Source organism: Salvelinus fontinalis, chromosome 22 (assembly GCF_029448725.1).
Source record: "Salvelinus fontinalis isolate EN_2023a chromosome 22, ASM2944872v1, whole genome shotgun sequence".
Classification (NCBI taxonomy): Eukaryota; Metazoa; Chordata; class Actinopteri; order Salmoniformes; family Salmonidae; genus Salvelinus; species Salvelinus fontinalis.
In genome coordinates this window covers 30,549,831-30,567,962 of record NC_074686.1, presented here as the reverse complement: position 1 = coordinate 30,567,962, position 18,132 = coordinate 30,549,831, and the positions used below count along the sequence as shown (strand labels likewise).

General features: G+C 40.5%; 1 pseudogene; it reads left to right on the top strand.

Moving 5' to 3' along the window:
- Positions 1-18,132, top strand: part of LOC129820191 (syndetin-like) — a 331,482-nt pseudogene that overhangs the window by 227,923 nt on the left and 85,427 nt on the right.

Sequence of the window (18,132 nt, the reverse complement as noted above, 5' to 3'; positions counted from 1 at the left end):
TTTAAAGGGGTTTTCGTGCAAAAAGGCTATCCTTAGGTTACTCAGAATTTCAGTCATAAGTGGTTCTTTGTGTGTCACGTTGTCAAAAATGTGCTTACCATATAGACACAAACTGCTCAGACACCTAGTTTTTACATGCACTGTCTACCTTACTTTGAATTAGTGATATGGACTTTTTGGTTCTGATACTATGAAATAGTATCACAAAACACATTCTACCCCTGGAAGTGTATTCTCCCAGTGAAAGACTTATGGGTCTCCTCATGAGATTCAGTCAGATGTCTTGAAACGATTAATTACCTCATGTACCAAATTTGACCGGCACATAATTAAAGTGTGGTGCGTTCACAATGAAATTCATGATTCTTTTTTATCTCCTCCATCCTCTCTTTTCCTTTATTATTGCTTTCCCTCAGATACAACTGAGCATTCAACAGACTCCACAGAATAGGATTACCCCTCTATGTACCATACCAACAGTGTGCTATCTAAATTCGTTATTTAAAAAATAATAATAACTGCTCTGGAGAACTTTCAGTTTATTCAGAGTGAAATGAAATTGATGAAATGTATGAGAGTTTCTGTAGTGGAAGAGATCAGCTATTGATATCATTGGTCTGGCCTGAAAGAACAGGAACCCTGACTGACTCCGCTTGTATTTAAATTAACTTTCACTCATGGCAGTTAACCCTTTATTTGGGGATTTTGTTATGGTGATTGGTAAAATACAGTCAAATCAAAGTGTATTTGTCACACACAATGCATACTTGCCACTCTTCCTCAACGGTGCAGAATAATGTAAAGTAGCAAAGCTAATCAGTCATGTTTGTAAGGTGCATGGAGTAATCTCAAAGTCATATCTGTGACACCAGGTATTCCCAAACTGGGGTACACGCAATGCCGTCGGGGGTACAGCAAATAAAAATGTGATTTAGATATTTTTTTTACATTTTCAAACAGTCCATTTATATTTTCCAACGGGGCTATACATTTGGGAGAGGTTTTTTTCTCACCTGAGTAGCCTCGTTGCACTGCCAAAAATAAAATTAAACCATCTAGTGTTCAGCGAAATAACAACACAATGTCAAATACAGGTAGCCTAGTCAAATAATTAACATCCAATCACGTTACTCTCTCGCGGGAATTCCACTAACGGTCCGTATGTAGCCAAATGTAGCTTCTGCTCATTCCATTTGCTTGAAAATTGATGAATGGTTAAAAATAAGTAAGGCCATAGAGACACATACCAGCTCTACTGGTTGTACTGCTACTACCAGCTGTACTACACCTGCACCTGTTGAAGACACAAGTTGTTCTGCTTCCACAAGCACATCCAATGCTAGCATCAGTAATTCTACATTTGTTGTTTGCCAAGCTAGCATGGACACTGACAGATGTGAATCTGATGCAGCCGAAGAACTACTGCCCCCTTACCCGGGAAAGCACAGAACAACAGATAGGGACGATGGACCATCGAAGTGGTGCAAATATGATGAGAACTGCATTGATTTGGGGTTCACTTATATTGGGAGTAGTGCCTTTCCTCAGCCACAGTGTGTTATATGTGCAAAAGTACTATCTCACAACCTGATGAAACCTTCACTCTTGAGCAGACATTTAGAAACAAAACATGCCAATTTGAAAAATAAACCACAGGAGTTTTTGGAGCAAGGATTAAGACGACTTCGACGAGTAAGACATGTATAAAAGCAAAAGATACCATTAATAAGAAGGGGCTGGAAGCGTCTTATATAGTGAGCTACCGAGTGGCTAGGACCGGCAAGCCCCATACTATTGTGGAGGACTTAATTCTTCCTGCTGCTGCGGATATGGCTGGGACAGTGCTGGGGGAAAAGGCCAAAAAAAACTATACAGACAATGCCTTCATCAAACAACACTGTTTCACAACGCATCAGTGACATGGCAGGAGATGTTTTGAAACAATTACTGCTTCGCATACAAGCCAGTGAATTCTATGCGTTACAGCTGGATGAGTCAACAGACTTGGCGGGCCTGGCACAGCTCCTGGTATATGTCCGTTACGTTTATGGGGGGTGAATTAAGGAAGACATCCTCTTCTGGAAACCAGGACAACAGGAGAGGATATTTTTTAAAGTACTGGACAGCTTTGTGACATCAAATGGACTTTGGTGGTCAAGATGTGTTGGTATCTGTACTGATGGGGCAAAAGCCATGACAGGGAGACATAGTGGAGTGGTAACACGCGTGTGCAAGTTGTTTGTCCCGGTGCCACTTGGGTACACTGCAGCATCCACCGAAAGGCTCTTGCTGCCAAGGGAATGCCTGACAGCTTGAAATATGTTTTGGACACTACAGTGAAAATGGTTAACTTTGTTAAAGCAAGGCCCCTGAACTCTCGTGTTTTTCCTGCACTCTGCAATGATATGGGCAGCGACCATGTAACGCTTTTACAACATACAGAACTGGTTATCAAGGGGCAAAGTATTGACACGTTTTGTTTTTTAATTGAGAGACGAGCTTAAAGTTTTCTTTACTGACCATAATTTCTCTGTCTGCATTAACAAGGACAACACACAGGTCTTTCCATCATTGTATGATTTTTTTGTGTGCAAATGCACTCAAGCTTACGGACAATGTCAAATGTGATATAGCGAAGCATCTGAGTGAGCTGGGTGCGCAATTACGTAGGTACTTTCCCGAAACTCATGACACAAACAACTGGATTCAGTATCCCTTTTATGCCCTGCCTCCAGTCCACTTACTGATATCTGTACAAGTGAGCCTCATCGAAATTGCAACAAGTGGTTCTGTAAAAATGTAATTGAATTTAATCAGAAGCCACTGCCAGATTTCTGGATTGGGCTGCACTCAGAGTTTCTTGCATTGGCAAATCGCGCTGTTAAGACACGGATGCCCTTTGCAACCACGTACCTACAGTTGAAGTTGGAAGTTTACATACACCATAGCCAAATACATTTAAACTCTGTTTTTCACAATAGTACTCGCGTACTATTGTTTGTACAGATGAACGTGGTACCTTCAGGCGTTTGGAAATTGCTCCCAAGGATGAACCAGACTTGTGGAGGTCTTGGCTGATTTCTTTTGATTTTCCCATGATGTCAAGCAAAGAGGCACTGAGTTTGAAGGTAGGCCTTGAAATACATCCACAGGTACACCTCCAAATGACTCAAATGATGTCAATTTAGTGTATGTAAACTTCTGACCCCATTGTGATACAGTGAATTCTAATTGAAATAATCTGTTTGTAAACAATTGTTGTAATAATTACATGTGCCATGCACAAAGTAGATGTCCTAACCGACTTGCCAAAACTATAGTTTGTTAACAAGAAATGTGTGGAGTGGTTGAAAAACGAGTTTTAATGACTCCAACCTAAGTGTATCTAAACTTCCGACTTCAACTGTATGTGAGAGTGGATTCTCGGCCCTCACTAGCATGAAAACTAAATACAGGCACATACTGTGTGTGGAAAATGATTTAAAACTTTGACTCTCTCCAATACAACCCAACATTGCAGAGTTATGTGCATCCTTTCAAGCACACCCTTCTCATTTACCTGTGGTGAGTTATTCACAATTTTCGATTAACAAATAAGGTTTTATATGTAAGATGGTTAAATAAAGAGCAAAGTTATTGATTATTATTATTTGTGTCCTGGTCCTGTAAGAGTTCTTTGTCACTTCCCACGAGCCATGTTGTGACAAAAACTCACACTCATTCTTGTGTTTAATAAATGTATTGTATAGTGTGTGTGTGGCAGGCTTACAATGATGGAAAAAAACAAACATCTGATTGTGCACTGACCCTGGTGCTAGAGGGGGTACGCAGCTGTAGATTGAATGTTTGAATGGGTACGGGACTATAAAAAGTTGGGAACCACTGTGTTACACTTACGTTTTTCTATATTTTGACATAAGCTACTTCCATACTCTGCAGTACCTGTACAAGTGGTATAATGGTGTAACTAATGTTTAATGACTAATGGTATAATGACCCTGAACGGTGTTTGATCCATTTAATATAGTAACTGTTCTAGAACTCTTCAATCGCTAAGATGGGTAAGTGACTATTCAAAGGTGGTCTCTGAGAGAGGCTATTGCTAGGCTATTGTTTTCAAGCGGGTTGCTTTTGATGCCACTTTTTGTCTTTAGACGCGTCAGAGTGCGTCAGAGTTGAGGCAGCGTATCACTGTGACAAATGAATAAAGTCAGCCCGTAGTGTTGTTCTGGTTCCTCTCTCAATAATGCTCTTGTTTTCACTCGGCATTATTTTTACCCCGAGTGTCAGTGGACCCATCGCACACTGTTCTTTGATTTTCTAAATGGGCGTAGCAGCACTTTGAGGGATGGATGAAGTACGTCGGGCACTAGTAGTGGAAGTGTATACACAATACGTCTTTGAGAGGGAAAAAAACACATTTCCCTTTAATTTCGTGGGAATCTATAACCGTACTGTTTCAATGTATTTACTGTAACACACTCCTGTTCTGTAAAGGAAATGTCCTGATTTTAAAGGGACAATCTGGGATTCTAATTGGCCACCCCTCCACTTTTTTGGTAAACTTCTAAGGGATGGGACTGGAGAAATGTCACCACAATTACATTAATCACAAACAATGGAGTTAAACAAGCTCTATTTTCTTTTAGTTCTGATGGGGTAAGAAAGTTGAACTAAACTCACAAGGCAATTTACATAGTGATGTACTCCAAAAGTCTGAAACTGGATGTAATCATCCCAGATTGCCCCTTTAATCCCTCAATTCTATTGAACTCTATGAAGTTGACAGAAGTTTAGAGGTAATGTGCATTAGTTCCAGCAAGGAAGCAATCCACATGAGCTGCACTTTTATGTTTCTTTAAGCATCTATTGATCTTGACTGATTTATTCTTCAGAGGATATGCTTTTAGATATTGAATTCTTCGTCTCGCTGTGAGTGCCTTGGTTTTTATCTATGGTTATAATATTCAGCCATATTCAGGCTCTTCAACTGATTTTACACTTTATTGACTCCTAATTTTCCCCGTCTTTGATGCTCAGCTCAGTTTTGATGGAGGCTATAGAATGAATGCAAAGCTTTCCCAACACATTGGCTCACCCGATATTTATTCAACACTCACTAAACTTCTATTCTCTGTCTTTTTTTCCCTTTCCGCTCAGATTTTCTATCAGAGGATTCACCCCGACTCTGTAAATGTTTCAGATTTTTCTTTTTAATCACCTAAACAATTTCTCAACCAAGAGTGATTTTGCATGATTGCGCTGGCTTATTCAGGTTGAATGAACGCCTTCCGAGACAGCAGCAAATGGAATTGCAACAGTGTTTTGTTAGCATGTGTGAGGATAAGCGGATTAGCAACTCGCATACAATGCCTTCAAAAAGTATTCATAACCCTTGACTATTTCCACGTTTTGTTGTGTTACAGCCTGAATTTAAAATGGATTAAATTGAGATTTTATTTCACTGGCTACAGACAATACCCCATAACGTCAATGTGGAATGATGTTTTATTACATTATTTACTAATTAATTAAAAATGAAAAGCTGAAATGTCTTGAGTCCGTAACTATTCAACCCCTTTGTTATGGCAAGCCTAAATATGTTCAGTAGTAAAAATGTGCTTAACAAGTCACATGATAAGTTTCATGGACTCACTCTGTGTGCAATAATAGAGTTTAACATGATCTTTTAATGACTACCTTACCTTTGAACCCCACACATACAGTACAACTATCTGTAAGGTCCCTCAGTCGAACAGTGAATTTCAGGTAGATTCAACCACAAAGACCAGATAGGTTTTCCAATGCGTCTTAAAGAAGGGCACCTATTGGTAGATGGGAAAAATAAGCAGACTTTGAATATTCCTTTGAGCATTGTGAAGATATTAATTGCACTCAGTCACCACAAAGATACAGGCATCCTTCCTAACTCAGTTGTCGGAGCGGAAGGAAACCACTCAGGAATTTCACCATGAGGTCAATGGGGACTTTAGAACAGTTAAGAGTTTAATGGCTGTGATAAGAGAAAACTGAGGATGGATCAACAGCATTGTAGTTACTCCACAATACTAACCTAAATAACAGAGTGAAAAGAAGGAAGCCTTTACAGAATACAAATATTCCAAAACATGCATCCTGTTTGCAACCAGGCACTAAAGTAAAACTGCAAAAAATATGTGGCAAAGAAATTCACTTTATGTCCTGAATACAAAGCGTTGTGTTTGGGGATAAATCCATCACAACACCGAGTAGGACTATGGAGGTTTTAGGAAAGAAAGAAACGAAATAGAGCTAAGCTGTCATGCCCTGACCTTAGAGAGCCTTTTTATGTCTCTATTTGCTTTGGTCAGGGTGTGATTTGGGGTGGGCATTGTATGTTTTTGTTTTCTATGATTTTGTATTTCTATGTTTTGGCAGGGTATGGTTCTCAATCAGGGACAGCTGTCTATCGTTGTCTCTGATTGGGAACCATACTTAGGTAGCCCTTTTCCCTCCTTTCCGTGTGGGAAGTTGTCTTTGTTTGTGGCACTAAAGCCTTAAGCTTCACAATAGTTTTTTTGTATTGTTTATTGTTTTTGTCGGCGTCATCCTAAATAAAAGGAATACGTGCGCTCACCACACTGTGCTTTGGTCTACTTCTTACGACGGCCGTGACATAAGCACAGCTAAAATCCTAGAGGAAAACCTGGTTCACTCTGATTTCCAACAGACATTTGGGAGACAAATTCACCTTTCAGCAGGACAATAACGTGAAGCACAAGGTCAAATATACACTGGAGGAGCTTACCAAGACAACATTGAATGTTCCTGAATGGCCTAGTTACAGATCCTGTGGCAAGACATGTAAATGGCTGTCTAGCAAGGATCACCAACCAACTTGACAGAGCTCTTAGAGACTTACCCAAAAAGACACATAGATGTAATCGCTGCCAAAGGTGATGTATTGACTCAGGGGCGTGAATACTTATGTAAATTAGATATTTCTGTATTTCATTTTCAATTAATTTGCTAACATTTATTAAAATGTGTGTTCACTTTGTCATTATGAGATATTGTGTGTAGATGAATTCAAGCTTTAAGACAATAAAATGTGCAATAAGTCAAGGGGTATGAATACTTTCTGACGCACTGTAAATGTCTAGCAGACATACCGCCTCTATAGAGTAAATATACAACCTCTATAGAGTAGATATACAGCCACTATAGAGTAGATATACAGCCACTATAGAGTAGATATACTGCCACTATAGAGTAGATAAACAGCCTCCAGAGAGTAGATATGCAGCCACTATAGAGTAGATAAACAGCCTCCAGAGAGTAGATATACAGCCACTGTAGAGTAGATAAACAGCCAGTATAGAGTAGATAAACAGCCTCCAGAGAGTAGATATACAACCACTATAGAGTAGATAAACAGCCTCCAGAGAGTAGATATACAGCCACTATAGAGTAGATATACAGCCACTATAGAGTAGATAAACAGCCTCCAGAGAGTAGATATACAGCCACTATAGAGTAGATAAACAGCCTCCAGAGAGTAGATATACAGCCACTATAGAGTAGATAAACAGCCACTATAGAGTAGATATACAGCCACTATAGAGTAGATAAACAGGCTCTATAGAGTAGATATACAGCCACTATAGAGTAGATAAACAGCCTCTATAGAGTAGATATATAGCCACTATAGAGTAGATAAACAGCCTCTATAGAGTAGATAAACAGCCTCTATAGAGTAGATATACAGCCACTATAGAGTAGATAAACAGCCTCCATAGAGTAGATATACAGCCACTATAGAGTAGATATACAGCCACTATAGAGTAGATAAACAGCCTCTATAGAGTAGATATACCGCCTCATTCAGGCAAACAAGCCATTTTTGGACGTCTCTCAAACAGTAAAGTAATGGAAACTACGACTCTGTATGCGTATCTTCCCAAATATCAGAAGCCAGCTGTACAATGTCAATACGTCAACTCAATGATTTCTCTCCTGATATAAACTCTTGTATATAGGAAAGTCTGTTTTCCCCCAGTTTTCTGGAAGGAGAAAGCATGATGCACTTTAATGGAATAAAACTATGTGGAGAATGTCTCCCATGTCAGTGGATGAAAAGTTGCTCACTAACAACAGCTTTAGGGCATGTGGGGAGTGACTGAATCTACTGCAGCAGTTCAATCGCTCAGTAAGACATTCCTGCATGAGCTTTGCAACGTCACCGGCCATTAGAATGTGCTTTGGTCCTGTCTCATTCATTTTTCACGTCAAATCATTTTGATCTCTGAGTAATTGATGGTGTGACATTTCATTTGACGATTACAACATTTGTTGAATGTTTAATATGACTTTAATATTAAATGTCTCGTTGTCCTAGACAATGTCAAACACACTGATACTTCAACTAACAGTCAAATAAGGGGACATCTTGTGTCTAGAAGATATTAAACCTTATAAATAATAGACTAACCTGACAGTATTGTCAAGCAACAGTTGGTGGGAACTGTCTGAGGACAGAGATTGTATTATTTCCTTGTGACACCTGTAGGTTTAATGAACATTTCACAGTATTTTTTATTTAATTTTTATTTCAACTTTATTTAACCAGGTAGGCCAGTTGAGAACAAGTTCTCATTTACAACTGCGACCTTGCCAAGATAAAGCAAAGCAGTGCGACAAAAACAACAACACAGAGTTACACATGGGATAAACAAACGTACAGTCAATAATACAATAGGAAATCGGTATACAGTGTGTGCAAAGGGAGTAAGAGGCAAGGCAATAACTAGGCCATAGTGGCGAAGTAATTGCAATTTAGCAATTAACACTGAAGTGATAGATATGCAGATGAGGATGTGCAAGTAGAAATACTGGTGTGCAAAAGAGCAGAAAAAACAAAAAACAAAAATGGGGATGAGGTAGGAAGTAGGTTGGATGGGCTATTTACAGATGGGCTGTGTACAGCTGCAGCGATCGGTAAGCTGCTCTGACAGCCAATGCTTGAAGTTAGTGAGGGAGATATAAGTCTCCAACTTCAGTGATTTTTGCAATTTGTTTCAGTCATTGGCAGCAGAGAACTGGAAGGAAAGGAGGTGTTGGCTTTGGGGATGATCAGTGCAATATACCTGCTGGAGCGTGTGCTACGGGTGGGTGTTGCTATGGTGACCAGTGAGCTGAGATAAGGCGGAGCTTTACCTAGCAAAGACTTATAGATGACCAGTGGGTTTGGCGGCGAATATGTAGCGAGGACCAGCCAACGAGAGCATACAGGTCGCAATGGTGGGTAGTATATGGGGCTTTGGTGACAAAACGGATGGCACTGTGATAGACTGCATCCAATTTACTGAGAAGAGTGCTGGAGGCTATTTTGTAAATGACATCGCCGAAGTCGAGGATCGGCAGGATAGTTAGTTTTACAAGGGTATGTTTAGCAGCATGAGTATGTGGCCTCCGTTTCAGATTCGGCTGATCAGAACATTGGAAGGCGTTTGTTCTCTTCCACGGGACACCATGATTCTGTGCCTGGGTTTCCTTGATGAAGCTCTGAATTCCAAAAACTGGAGTGATGTGTTGTGTCTACGGAGGGGCCAGGAACCTCTGATGATTAGAATGTGAATCATTACTTACTGCTGCGGGTTTAGGAACCACGCAATCCAGTGAGGAAGTTTATAATCCTTCGTAAAAAAGAAAGAATAAACCCTTTAATCCCATTACCATCTTTGGTATATTTTTTGCAAAAAACATTATTACAATTTCAGTCTGATTAGTATGTATCCAGCTCTGTGAATTCCTTCAATGCAAGATGTTTTCTCAACAAGTATGGGCTTGATTTGATTTAATGTTTGCTGGTGTATTATCCATGTAGGCCCTACGGTAACGGTAAATATTCAGGATGCACTGGTAGACAGTTATAGTTGAAGTCGGAAGTTTTATCTTGGCCAAATACATTTTTCACAATTTCTGACATTTAATCCTAGTAAACATTCCCTATCTTAGGTCAGTTAGGATCACCATTATATTTTAAGAATGTGAAATGTCAGAATAATAGTAGAGAGAATGATTTATTTCAGCTTTTTTTTATTTCATCACATTCCCAGTGGGTCAGAAGTTTACATACACTCAATTAGTATTTGGTAGCATTGCCTTTAAATTGTTTAACTTGGGTCAAACGTTTCGGGTAGCCTTCCACAAGCTTCCGACAATAAGTTGGGTGAATTTTGGCCCATTCCTCCTGACAGAGCTGGTGTAAATGAGTCAGGTTTGTAGGCCTCCTTGCTCGCACATGCTTTTTCAGTTCTGCCCACAAATTTTCTATAGGTTTGAGGTCAGGGCTTTGTGATGGCCACTCAAATACCTTGGCTTTGTTGTCCTTAAGCCATTTTGTCACAACTTTGGAAGTATGCTTGGGGTCATTGTCCATTTGGAAGACCCATTTGCGACCAAGCTTTAACTTCCTGACTGATGTATTGAGATGTTGCTTCAATATATCCACATAATTGTCCTACCTCATGATACCATCTATTTTGTGAAGTGCACCAGTCCCTCCTGCAGCAAAGCACCCCCACAACATGCAGCTGCCACCCCCGTGCTTCACGGTTCTCCCCTTTTTCTCTCCAAACATAACGATGGTCATTTAGGCCAAACAGTTCTATTTTTGTTTCATCAGACCAGAGGACATTTCTCCAAAAAGTACGATCTTTGTCCCCATGTGCAGTTGCAAACCGTAGTCTGGCTTTTTTATGGCGGTTTTCAAACAGTGGCTTCTTCCTTGCTGAGTGGCCTTTCAGGTTATGTTGATATAGGACTCGTTTTACTGTGGATATAGATACTTTGTACCTGTTTCCTCCAGCATCTTCACAATGTCCTTTGCTGCTGTTCTGGGATTGATTTGCACCTATTGCAGCAAAGTACGTTCATCTCTAGGAGACAGAACGCATCTCCTTCCTGAACGGTATGACGGCTGCGTGGTCCCATGGTGTTTATACTTGCGTACTATTGTTTGTACAGATGAACCTGGTACCTTCAGGTGTTTGGAAATTGCTCCCAAGGATGAACCAGACCAGAGGTCTTGGCTCTGTTCTTTTGATTTTCCCATGATGTCAAGCAAAGAGGCACTGAGTTTGAAGGTAGGCCTTAAAATAGATCCACAGGTACACCTCCAATTGACTCAAATTATGTCAATTAGCCTATCAGAAGCCTCTAAAACCATGACATCCTTTTCTGCAATTTTCTGTTTAAAGGCACAGTCACCTTAGCATATTTAAACTTCTGACCCGCTGGAATTGTGATACAGTGAATTATAAGTGATATAATCTGTGTCAACAATTGTTGGAAAAATTACTTGTGTCATGCACAAAGTAGATGTCCTAACCGACTTGCCAAAACTATAGTTTGTTAACAAGAAATGTGTGGAGTGGTTGAAAAACGAGTTTTAATGACTCCAACCTATTCGTATGTAAACTTCCAACTTCAACTGTATGTTAATGCATTTTCATCTAATCAACAGCTCATGCATGTCTTTTTTTATGTCTTTTTAATATATTACTAATACATATGTAATGGCTTGACAGCAGCATGTGTTATACTGTAGCAAAGATTGTTATATGAAAGTGAAAAATAGTTTAATCTCTCAGAAGATTAACATATTTAGCTCAAGATTTTACAATACCAGGTCATTTTTTAATTCATGGGCTACAGTGTGAATCCAAACGCTTCCCACCGTCAGGAAAATAACATATTCTTCATCTTTCCCTTAGAAAATGGACTCTATTTTTATGGGGGTCGTCAGGATTTTCATAGCGTGTTAAATCCAAAGGAAGAAGCTATGCCGAGTTATGAGCAACGTGAAGGGAAAGATATAGTAATTTATCTGTTGTCTTCAGGGGGAAAATTTCCTTTCCTCTTCGTAATAAGTGATTGTTTACGCCTTTGGAGCATGGTCAGTAAAATGACAAGCGTGTTTACTATTTTCTGCATTGTAGAATAATAGTGAAGACATCAAAACTATGAATTAACATATGGCATCATGTAGTAACCAAAAAAGCATTAAACAAATCTAAATATATTTTATATTTGATATTCTTCAAATAGCCACCCTTTGCCTTGATTACAGTTTTGCACACTCTTGGCTTTCTCTCAACCAGCTTCACCTGGAATGCTTTTCCAACAGTCTTGAAGGAGTTCCCACATTTGCTGTGCACTAGACAAACCAGATGGGATGGCGTATCGCTGCAGAATGCTGTTGTAGCCATGCAGGTTAAGTGTGCCTTGAATTCTAAACAAATCACATACAGTGTCACTAGCAAAGCACCCCCACACCATAACACCTCCTCCTCCATGCTTAACGGTGGGAAATACACATGCGGAGATCACCCACACAAAGACACGGTGGTTGGAACCAAAAATCTCCAATTTGGACTCCAGACAAAAGGACACATTTCCACCGGTCTAATGTCCATTGCTCGTGTTTCTTGGCCCAAGCAAGTCTCTTCTTATTATTGGTGTCCTTAAGTAGTGTTTTCTTTGCAGCAATTCGACCATGAAGGCCTGATTGACAGTCTCTTCTGAACAGTCGATGTTGAGATGTGTCTGTTACTTGAACTCTGTGAAGCATTTATTTGGGGTATAATTTAATGAACTTATCCTCTTCCATTCCTGTGGCGGTCCTCATGAGAGCTAGTTTCATCATAGCACTTGATGGTTTTTGTGGCTGCACTTGAAGAAACGTTCAAAGTTCTTGACATTTTCCAGATTGACTAACCTTCATGTGTCTTCTTCTTCTGTATACCCCCTGTCACACCCTGGCCTTAGTTATCTTTGTTTTCTTCATTATTTTAGTTAGGTCAGGGTGTGACATGGGGGATGTATGTGTTTTGTATTGTCTAGGGGTTTTGTATGTTTATGGGGCAGTGTCTAGTCTAGGTGTATGCATGTCTATGGTTGCCTAGATTGGTTCTCAATTAGAGACAGCTGTCTATCGTTGTCTCTGATTGGGAACCATATTTAGGCAGCCATATTCATTAGGTAGTTCGTGGGTGATTGTCTATGTCTATATGTAAGTTGCCTGTGTCTGCACTTTTGTAATTATAGCTTCACGTTCGTTTGTTGTTTTTGTATAGTTTGTTTAAGTGTTCTTCATCTTCGTTATAAATAATAGAAGATGTATTGTTATCACGCTGCGCCTTGGTCTACCTCTCTTCAATGTTACGACGAACGTGAGACCCCCCCACCTTGTCACAACACAACTGATTGGCTCATACGCATTAAGAAGGAAAGAAATTCCACAAATTAACATTTAACAAGGCACACCTGTTAATTGAAATGCATTCCAGGTGACTCCCTCATGCAGCTGGTTGAGAGAATGCCAAGTGTGCAAAGCTGTCAAGGAAAATTTGAATAATCTCAAATATAAAATATATTTTGATTTGTTTAACTGTTTTTTGGTTACTACATGATTCCATATGTGTTATTTCATAGTTTTGATGTATTCTCTTCTTCTACAACTTCTACAACGTATAGAAAATAATAAAAATAAAGAAAATCCGTTGAATGAGTAGGTGTTCTAAAACCTTTGAACGGTAGCTTATATATACACAGTACCAATCAAAAGTTTGGACACACCTACTCATTCCAGTATATACAGTATGTATATTTAAGGACAGCCTTTTCATCAGCATCAGACAGACAGACAGATCTGCTCGAGATTAAATTAATTTGCATCATGTCCATGGTAGGACAGGCTTACCAAGTCAAGTCAAATCAAATCAAATTGTATTTGTCAGTTGTGCCGAATTCAACAGGTGTAGACCTTACAGTGTAATGCTTACTTACAAGCCCTTAACCACCAACAATGCAGTTTTAAGAAAATACCAACAAAACCCAAAAAAGTAAGAGATAAGAATAACAAATAATTAAAGAGAAGCAATAAATAACAATAGCGGGGCTATATACAGGGGGTACCGGTACAGAATCAATGTGAGGGGGCACCGGTGTCGAGGGAATTGAAGTAATATGTACATGTAGGTGGAGTTATTAAAGTGACTAGTTAAAGTCCTATTGAGACTTACGTTTTCCTTATATGGACACCGTCAATACATTTTGATTTTGGATCTTGTCCACAATATTGCTCTTTAAATCCTTTGACCTAATAGCTTTAATCGGTCTGTTGTGATGGACTCATAGATTACTTTACTTCCACAGCTTTGAAAAGCTTTAAAATAATTTTTTTCACGCAAATCCCGATAAGTCTCTGTTGAGAACAAATCAATATTTGTTGTTTGTGTTCTGCAAATGGAGGGTGAGCAGTTTCTGCTGAGGTTTTGGAGGGTGAGCAGTTTCTGATGAGGTTTTTTCTCCCGTCTGGATTACTGCAACTCGCTGTTGGCTGGGCTCCCTGCCTGTGCCATTAAACCCCTACAACTCATCCAGAACGCCGCAGCCCGTCTGGTGTTCAACCTTCCCAGGTTCTCTCACGTCACCCCGCTCCTCCGCTCTCTCCACTGGCTTCCAGTTGAAGCTCGCATCCGCTACAAGACCATGGTGCTTGCCTACGGAGCTGTGAGGGGAACGGCACCTCCGTACCTTCAGGCTCCGATCAGGCCCTACACCCAAACAAGGGCATTGTGTTCATCCACCTCTGGCCTGCTCGCCTCCCTACCTCTGAGGAAGTACAGTTCCCGCTCAGCCCAGTCAAAACTGTTCGCTGCTCTGGCACCCCAATGGTGGAACAAACTCCCTCACGACGCCAGGTCAGCGGAGTCAATCACCACCTTCCGGAGACACCTGAAACCCCACGTCTTTAAGGAATACCTAGGATAGGATAAAGTAATCCTTCTAACCCCCCCCCCCCCCCTTAAAAGATTTAGATGCACGATTGTAAAGTGGTTGTTCCACTGGATATCATAACGTGAATGCACCAATTTGTAATTCGCTCTGGATAAGAGCGTCTGCTAAATGACTTAAATGTAAAATGTAAATGTTTTGGAGGCTGAGCAGTTTCTGCTGAGGTTTGGAGGCTGAGCAGTTTCTAATGAGGTTTTGGAGAGTGAGCAGTTCCTGCTGAGGTTTTGGAGGCTGAGCAGTTTCTGCTGAGGTTTTGGAGTGTGAGCAGTTTCTGATGAGGTTTTGGAGGCTGAGCAGTTTCTGATGAGGTTTTGGAGGCTGAGCAGTTTCGGCTGAGGTTTTGGAGGGTGAGCAGTTTCTGATGAGGTTTTGGAGGCTGAGCAGTTTCTGATGAGGTTTTGGAGGCTGAGCAGTTTCGGCTGAGGTTTTGGAGGGTGAACAGTTTCGGCTGAGGTTTTGGAGGGTGAACAGTTTCTGCTGAGGTTTTGGAGGCTGAGCAGTTTCTGCTGAGGTTTTGGAGGGTGAGCAGTTTCGGCTGAGGTTTTGGAGGCTGAGCAGTTTCGGCTGAGGTTTTGGAGGGTGAGCAGTTTCTGCTGAGGTTTTGGAGGGTGAGCAGTTTCTGCTGAGGTTTTGGAGGCTGAGCAGTTTCTGCTGAGGTTTTGGAGGCTGAGCAGTTTCGGCTGAGGTTTTGGAGGCTGAGCAGTTTCTGCTGAGGTTTTGGAGGCTGAGCAGTTTCGGCTGAGGTTTTGGAGGGTGAGCAGTTTCGGCTGAGGTTTTGGGTTGTTGTCAGTTCATAAATGACTTTTACTTTTGGGTTTCTTTTATCATGAATCACAATCGGGCTCAGAATAGAGTGGGAAGTCTAATGGGTTTTCTGGATCAACTCCACCAGCGCAGGATGTTAATCATGTTTATGCTTCAGTTTACTGCACGTAGTTTAGTGGTTTTACTCTGTGAAGGTATTGTGCACCGAAATTGCTGACTTGCATCATCTAATGGTTCTCTAGACAGGAGTGGATGGGATTTGGAAAGTTAGCGTTCCAGATCTGTTTGTGTTATCATGTCAAATCTATGTTTGGCATGATAATGAGTGAAAATGAGTTGATATGATAGCACAAACACATCTGGGACCAGTCTACCTAAGACATTGTCAAACTAGTATTTGACACACACATTTAACCCCAGGGAAGTTAATGGGTGACCGAGCATTCTGCCATTGTTTTTCATTATAAAGTTTTGGTTTGATATTTGACTGCTCGTTCTGCCAATGGGAGCATTACGCTCCAGGTACAGATCTAGGATCAGCTTCCCCTCCCTTATTCCTAACCTTAACCATTAGTGGGTGAAATGCAAAAGTGACCCAAGAGCAGCGTCTCAGGGCAACTTCACCCGACTCCGAACTTCATCTGAATGCTCATATTTCAGTGATATGAACATTGTCGTCTGTTAAATGCTGCATGTTGAATGGCAAATCCTTCTCTGATTCTTTGATCTGATTCTTTGACATGCATTCATCCTTTAGACCCGCCCCTCTTATCGTTGATTAATGGTTTCTAAGTTGACTTAATTAGTAGGCCCCAACGGGGCTATTACCTACCCATTACAAGCCCATAAGTAAGTAGCCTTGGCTTGTGCGAGCTGAACGGAGCCTGTCTCCTGTTTCTGTAGTGTGAGGCAGCTTGATGGACAAGGCTACACCCCCCGGACAGGACACTAGTCTATTGCTGGGCCTTGCATGATTTATAATATCTAATTAGCTACCAAACCAAATAATTAAAGGTAATTTAGCCATTTATGAGCAATTATTTAGTGGTTTCATGTCACATGTTTCTTCATTCTTGAATGTTTAAATGTTTTGACTGATTTATATGGAGCTTGGTACTTAAGGCTCTGATCAAAATTAGGGCTCTGATCAGGAATAAGCAGGAAATCCTAAGCATTTTGCGAAGGTTACTTGACTTTTGCAACCCTATTTAGTATTATTTGGTAACCTGAGATGTGTTCTTCTCCCCAGATGACTATGGAGCATGTATGTATGCAAGTGGATGATGGTGGACAGGTTTAATGCCTTTCCATTTGTTCATTACTTACTGGATGTGATTGCTATTGATTTGCCCCTGCTGTTCTGCTTCTGTTGTTTCAGGGATACACACACACACAGCTTGACAGCCCGCATGATCCATAATCAGGCTCAGATGAACCTTAACAAAATATTTTGATTCTTCTGCCTTCTGCTGAGAATTCTGTCTTTTGGTGCTTGGGTTATATTGTTATGATTAATGGACATGGCCCGTGGGACAGGGTTGATTTTCTCCTGAATTTCACAACTGTAGAAAAGCCAGAAAAGTGTGTGTGAGTTTGAAATGTGCTGGAGCATATTAACCCATAAGAGTCTAAGCCCTGTCAAAGCCAGGGGGGTTCTACTGTACTTAGTTATATGGAATTGTTTTAAGAAGGTCATACTAAGGATCAATTTGCTATTTGATTTGGACTTTTAAGACCCCTTGAAGTATCCTCCCAAAATTGTAAAAATATTATTTGATGGAAATTTTTATTTGGCCTAACTGCTATTAGCCCATTAAAACGCATTGAATAGCAGATTCAAATCAAATCAAATCAAATGTTATTGGTCACATACACATGGTTAGCTGATAATGTGAGTGTAGCGAAATGCTTGTGCTTCTAGTTCCGACTATGCAGTAATATCTAACAAGTTATCTAACAAATTCACAACAACTACCTTATACACACAAATACACAATGTAAAAGGATGAATATGTGGATGAGCGATGGCGTGCTGCATAGGCAAGATGCAGTAGATGGTGTAGAACAGTATATACATATGAGATTAGTACTGTAGCATATGTAAACATTATTAAAGTGGTGTTATTTAAAGTGACTATTGGTACCTTTTTTAAGTCAGTTTATTTAAGTGGCCAGAGATTTGAGTCTGTATGTTGGCAGCAGCCTTTCTATGTTAGTGATGGCTATTTAACAGTCTGATGGCCTTGAAATAGAAGCTGTTTTTCAGTCTCTCGGTTCACAGCTTTGATGCATCTGTACTGACCTCGCCTTCTGGATGATAGCGGGGTGAATAGGCAGTGGCTCGGGTGGTTGTTGTCCTTGATGATCTTTTTGGCCTTCACATCGGGTGCTGTAGCTGTCCTGGAGGGCAGGTCGTTTGCCCCCGGTGATGCGTTGTGCAGACCGCACTACCCTCTGGAGAGCCTAGCGGTTGAGGGCTGTGCAATTGCCGACAGGATGCTCTCGATTGTGCATCTGTAAAATTTT